At 41.1% G+C, this 6,944-nt stretch overlaps 1 pseudogene; it reads right to left on the reverse strand.

The window, feature by feature from the left end:
• Positions 1-1,932: 1,932 nt before the first annotated feature.
• Positions 1,933-2,247, reverse strand: LOC101640175 (annotated as a pseudogene).
• Between the last annotated feature and the right edge of the window lie 4,697 nt (positions 2,248-6,944).

The raw sequence follows: 6,944 nt of genomic DNA on the forward strand, positions 1-6,944 counted from the left end.
AGGTTTGTCTTAAAACAAGCAGGCATCTAAGTGAGGCACAAATTAAGTCCACATGAAAGAAGCACACCTTTGTGATCCAAGGATCATCATTAATAAAATCCAAATCTGAAGGAGAAAGTGATATCAGAATCTAAATTCTTAACTCTCACTTGACAGAGGGATATGGATGACAGTGGGAGCCCAAAACCTATTTGCAAGGTCCACACATGGATTAAACCTCTGGTGACTCCCTTCTGAACACCGTCCAGGGGTGCGAATAGCCTTGCTGTCAGGCGGAGAGCACTGTAAGGTTGATTATGGGAGATGTAGTTAGGTTATAATGTAATGCCTTATCATTTGATTTCTGTTTTGACCCATTTCATAGTTGTTTCAGTTTTTAATATTTTCTGGTTTCTTGAGGTTTTTCTGTTTGTTTGTTTTTTGGTTTTTCTATGTTTTGTCCAGTCTTTTTTTTTTTTTTGGTTTACTGTTTGTGTTTTATATGATTTTTCTGAATATGAAGTCCAGGATCAATAAATCTTTAGAAACAATAACTGGATTAATTGCCCAGGGGAATGACAGGGGAGGATAGGGGAAATAGGGTGCTAATAAGAATGAGCATGAGGAGAAAATGTTCTGAAACTGGGCGTGGCAATGGATGCACAGTTCTTCTTAATCTGATTGATTGATTAAATTGTATGATATGTGAGGTATATGCTAATAAATTACTTTTTTTGGGGGGTAAGGATAAAATGATAACAATTTAAAGATAAAAATACAAATAATGAGTAAGAAAGAAAAGACCACCACTGATATTTAAAAAGTCCGGAGAGAAATTTTTTGTCATGGAACAAGCAAGAACTACTTGAGCCTAGAACAAATTTAGGATGGGTCAACTGACCAAGTATCAAGTTTGATCCAGCACAATCAGGTTTACGGTGATCTCTGTGTGATAGTAAGGCTGTTGGTGACCCTGGCCTGTGGCTAGAGGGGATCTGCCAGCGGCTTACTCTGACTAGATGCTCTGCAGATGGGTTTGGGGCTCCCACTGTCCTCCAAAGTCTTCTACAAATCGGGTTTTTCACAATTTAAGTTCTGAAACTTTTCCTTTTGTCATACTTGGATTCTAATAAAATTACTTTAAAAAAATTAAGAAATAATTCATTCTGTGGAGACTTCTTCCCAATACAGATCTTCTTCACTGATTTGTGTTTCTAGTTCAGGAGTTGAGTCAAAACTAGGTCTCTGGTTTAAATATGACAATATAATCTCTGTGAGAGAAACTGTTCTCATGTGTATAAATCATATTTGAGTTGTGCCAATTGCTAAATCCATTCATAGCAAATGGGGACGTAAAAGATTTAAGACTGAATAGTGTTGCAAACAAGCATCCGCTCCCGCTGAGAATTTTCAACGTTAGGTTTACACCCTAGAAATCTATTCTGGCTCTAGAACTTTTTTTGCTTACCATCCAGATATTTCCTACATGAATTTTCAAATGGTTCACTAAGGCTGACAATCACTTGCCCTTCTTTCTAGTCAATAATTTATATCACTCAAAGACAAAAACTTCTCCCCAAAGCAGGATTCGCATTTCTGTTACTTATGGGTGTCTGCGGATATGACAATTTCAGATTCTAAAAGAGTTTCACTTTCTACATGATTATTATATTAAACTAAAATAGGAAAAGAAATATTTATTTTAAAGGAAAAAAAAATCCAAAATTGTTTGCTAAAAGAACTCTACATTTTTGTGATTACATTTATTGGAAGGGTGGGATAAAAATTGAAATGTCATTTAGGTTATAGCTGCAAACCAACTTATTTCAGGAAAGGATGAATCCTTGGTTACTTCTGAGTATCAAAGTTTATGTAGGTTTCTCATCTGAATATAGCTCCATTCACGAGGCTCCCTCTTCCTCCTCCGAACAGATTCTTGGTTTCAGCCAAGTCTCAGCGAGGGGTATGGGCGTGAGTGGGAGGGGCAACTAGCACGACACCGTCAGTCCACCCAAAGAGCATTGAAATATTCCATTTCGTTGATTTACATATCTCTTCATAGTCTCTTCACCAATTTCTATAGTAGTCACGGTTTCTTCCACATCTCCCAATATCATATTAAATGCTCATCATCAGCATGCAGTCTTCCTCGAAGCTCTCGGTCATCTCACGTTTTCACATCGATGTGTTCATCCAGGCTGAGCCTAAGGAGATCCAGAGGCTTCTCTACCTATCGGTAGTTTGATGCTGGTCCACATCGTCTGCCATGTTTCAAATTCTGAGCCTTTCCCCTCTCTTATGATTATTATTTTTTAATACAGCAACAAATGAATGCAAAATTTGGAACAAATGTTGTATGACTAATTGCTTTTTAAATCATTTTACTGGGGGTTCATACAACTCTTATCACAACCCCTACATCCATCCATCGTGTCAAGCACAGTTGTACATTTGTTGCCATCATCATTCTCAAGACATTTTATTTTTACTCGAGCCCTTGGTATCAGCTCCTCATTTTCTCCCCTCCCTCCCTGCTGCCCCCTCCCTCATGAACACTTGGTGATTTATAAATTATTATTGATTTGTCATGTCTCACACTGTCCGATGTCAGTAATTGTTAGTAATTTGAGCACTACTTATACTAGCAGGATGATGTGCAGCCATTAAGCTCAAGTGTTCAACAGAAGTGTCTTCTGGCTCATTACAGTTTAAAAAGGAGCTTCAGTTTGCCATTGCCTTTAGGGATTCAGAAAGCCATGTTTCACTTTACCTATATATAAAAAGGTAATTGAAACCACATACAATGTGTAGAACAAGTACAATGTATCCCATAAACTTATATTCTAATTTTGACATTAACTCAAAAATTCATATTGGAAAATTAGTTAAAAATCAAAGCTTGTATGAAATGACCGTTATTTAAAAAAACCATCAAGAAAAGGTTTTCATACCAGAAGCAGCAGACTTCGATGGTTACCAGGGGCCGAAGGGGAAGGGTGGAAAGGGGAAAGCAATAAGCTAGAGGGCAGATAGGTGGTAACTGGCGAGGAGGAAGAGAATACTCGACAAGAGGGAGATGAGGGGAAAAAGCGGTGGGGGGAGGGAAACAGAGCCCTTGGAAAGTGTGATAAGATGTTCAAAATGGTGCATGCACAATCAATATTCAGGTATGTAAACCCCCACCTAATTCACAATTAGAAAACGGATTTGGAAGATGTAATTTTGTTCTTCACGTCTGAGATAGTCAAAAGAAATAGACTGTGCCCTGCAGTAAGAAATGACCATTAATTAATTAAAATAATCTAAATAGATTTTATTTTCTATTTAGAAAATAGAAAATTTTCTAAATTTTCTAAATTTCTAAATGATTTCTTAATAAGAAATCATTTTGCTCATTTGTCTTATGGTGCTTGTTGCTGGGCCCTTTGCCGAGCTTAAATTGTGACAAACCCCTCTTGAAATCATATTTCCAAACCCCTATCCTTGGATTCCTGCTGGAGAATGGGCGCTGTCACAATTGTGTGCAATACAAGAGTATGTCCCTTCTGAAGTCGTGCTTTTGCTTGCTTCGCTACATTGAGTCATGTGATGGCAGTTCAGCTGGAACATCCCCATGAGGTCAATGCGAGAGAACTGAATATCAGGTTATCCCTGATTGGGCCAAAATGAAAAAGAAAATATAATTGTTATTGTATACAAATGTTGTAGAGTGTATATTTTATTTCTTTGTGGAATTGCTCAACTCCACACTTGGAGATACACACATAATTGATGTAACAATAGCACCGCTTCTCCGCCAGCAAGTTGGGTTACCAGTCACAACAGGATCAATCCATTTTTAAAAGTCGGTCTGAGGGGAAATGGAAAATAAAATCTATTTAGATTATTTTAATTAATTAATGGTCATTTCTCTCCTCAAGGAATTGTTCAATTCCCTTACACAGAGATACGTAAATATTCTGATAGAATATAAATGACATGTTCTAGTAAATGTCCGTTATTTCTTTCTTGGAAAGTGAATTTGGAGATACAATCATTATTGCAAAACAGAAACATATTTTGCACAATAGATGTTGAATTTTGTGTTCTCTTAATGTGCCTAATATCTCATTTATTAGCATAGTAGAATACTATCAAGCAATGTGTCTCCTGCAACAGATACTGAAAAAAGGAAATTCACTCGATACATAAATTAAAACATCTTGTGCTAGGTAAATATTTATATTTCCAGTGGTTTTTTGATACTTGATATGGTAACATTCAATTTTTACCCATTGGTATGATATTAAATGTATGCTATTAGGAACATTTAGATTTTGTGTCAACTTGTCTGGGACAGGATTCTCGGTGGTTTGACAGTTAAACTCACTGCCATCGGGTTGACCTTGACTCATAGCAATGACCTGAAGGACAGAGTAGAGCTGCCTGTGGGTTTCTGAGACCACAAATCTTTTTTTTTTAATACAAGAACATTTATTGTGCAACTAAGTGTTGAAATCCTTAAGATGAACTAGATGCTTCTGTGGTGTATAATTTTTAGGTGTCTCGTTTGGCCGGTGCCCACGGTAGTTAGTCTTCTAGCCTTGGCACTCTAGTTGTACTTACTCTTGTGCTTGGCATGGTAGCTGTATTTGCCACAGGCCAACTTCTGTAGCTGGGAGGCCGTGGAGCCACGTCAGGAGCACCAGGTGTGCATTTTATTGCAGCGCTTTCCAAATGATGCTGTGCCCTTTGTCATCTCACCTTACAGCTGAAATAAAAGACCAGACTGTAAACCTTCATGGGAGTAGAAAGCCTCATCTTTCTCCTCTGGAGCACTTGGTGGGTTTGAACCACCACCTTAACGTTAGCAGCCTAGTGTGTAACCCACTGTGCCACCAGGGCTTCTTAAATAGCTACTAAGCATTTGGAAGTAAACTTTCAGTTAAGGCCTAATAGCTCCCCATGATGAAGTGTGGCCTGCTTCCAATATAAGGGAATGATTTGGAAAAGCTTACTTGATTTTTTCATTGGATCTGGATCTTGCATCTGGCTCTTAGACCTCTGGTTCTTTGGACTTGAGCCAGCAGCCTGATATGTTTTCTTCCAATCTTGGATATTATCAGTTATTAACAGCAACCTGCCAGCCTTGGATTCATTAATTTTGCAGCCAGAAGCCTGCAATCTGACCTGCCAAGCTTCCCACCCCCCCAAAAGTTTTATTGGTATATAATTCACCTATCATACAACTCAATCATTCAATTGAAGTGCTGCACTTGCAGTTAGCAACTTAGCATGTAACACACTACACCACCAGGGATCCTGGTAAATGCTAAACACACATGTGATACAAGTAACTTGACTGACGTCATTACAATGGTTGACTTATCCATTCCGTGCCCTTTTGTGCATCTAGGACTGGAGTTCCCACTGGATATCGACCCGGAGCATACCCTTGGGCTTGAATTCTGGCAAAGAGCTTCGTTGGCCCTGCTGGGTGGGGTTGCTGGATCAGCAGACGTGTATGTACAGGATGACTCTCTCGTCCATTACTATCATTGATCCTTGCCCAGAAACTGCTCGTCAGCTCTGCTTACATCTTGGGTGACTGTAGCAAGAGTCAGACTGGACAGCCCACCCAACCTCTTGTTTATTAGAGGGAAACGGCATGCCCCCAAGAGACCCACTAAGATAAGGACTGTCAATGACCTGGTGAGGAGGCTCAGGAAGCAGATGTCCACGAGGATATTGAAGTGGTAGGGACCTCGTAGCATAAACAACTTTGCACATGGGTCCCCTGTGACCCAGAATGCACTTTATTTCCTGTTGTCACCTTCTCACCCACTGGGGCTGGCGTCAGTTTCACAGTCCCCTGCTGTGCCTTTGCCAGGTGGGGCCTGTGTCCTGATTTCTTGGCCTGTGAGGTTTCTGCTTGGACCCCTGGTGTTCCTGTTTTGTAGATGTCGTAAGCGTGTGCTGGCCTTGTTTGTTGGGTGATCTGTCTCTAGTGAAGGCCAGGAGGGTAAGAACTTATTTCATTCACTGCTGCGTTCTAGCGTCGAGCGCAGTCTTTGGTGCAGAGGAAGTGTACAAGCAATACCTGTTGAATAATGAATCTAAAGCACGGGCATATTTTACAATAACAATGTGCATTCAGAATGTGCATGCAAGTACAGCCCACGTACCTAAACTTCAACTTGTTATGCAAACTTGGCCTGGTTGGTGTTTTCATACTCAAATTATAATGACCCGAGACCCCATTTATGCGATGGTAGATCCTCACACTCCTCTCTCTCAAAGGGTGCCGCGGTTATATCTGGGAGTCGCCACAGGAAGACTCACAAGCAGTGGGCGGTGGTGCTGCTGTGGACAGGCTCCTGAGACCCAGGGGCCAGCTAGCTGCTCAGGAGCTGAGGGAGCTGTTCTTCAGGCCCTGTGGTAGCTTGAAAGGGCCACCGTGGGAGCATTTATACCATGGAAATCACCAAGCGCTACCAGTCAGGCTGCGGTTTTGTTTGTTTCAGAGTTAATTTACCAGTCAAGACGCCTCTAAACTAGTTTATAAGCTACAGTCCCCAGGTGGCTCCAGCGCTTCTCTAGTTGAGACCCCACTGTGAAGGCACTGCTCCTGCCCAGCCTGGGAAGGCCACCGTCCCTGCCAGCTGCTGCCTGGTTCTCTTGAGGGAGACCAAGGTGAGATTAAGGACGACTCGATGACAGATAGGGAACTGGAATGGAGCTTTGAAGGGACAGAGTTCCTCCACACCAGCTTCTCCTCTCACTGTCTATCTGCTGAATCTCTCACAACTGCTTATGAGTTTTTGTTTTTGTTTATCTAGGCTTTGTAGCACTGGTGCCAAGGGGGCCACTTTATGCCCCATGGCAGATTCCACTAGCTGCTTATCCCGTATCTGTTCTCCCTTCTTGCTGACAGTGGCTGTGAGGCCCGAGAAGCAGAATGGCCAAGCAGGAAGCCAGAGTATAAA

This window comes from Echinops telfairi, unplaced genomic scaffold (genome assembly GCF_000313985.2).
Source record: "Echinops telfairi isolate 266 unplaced genomic scaffold, ASM31398v2 ScPeMD7_7457;HRSCAF=8495, whole genome shotgun sequence".
Lineage (NCBI taxonomy): Eukaryota > Metazoa > Chordata > Mammalia > Afrosoricida > Tenrecidae > Echinops > Echinops telfairi.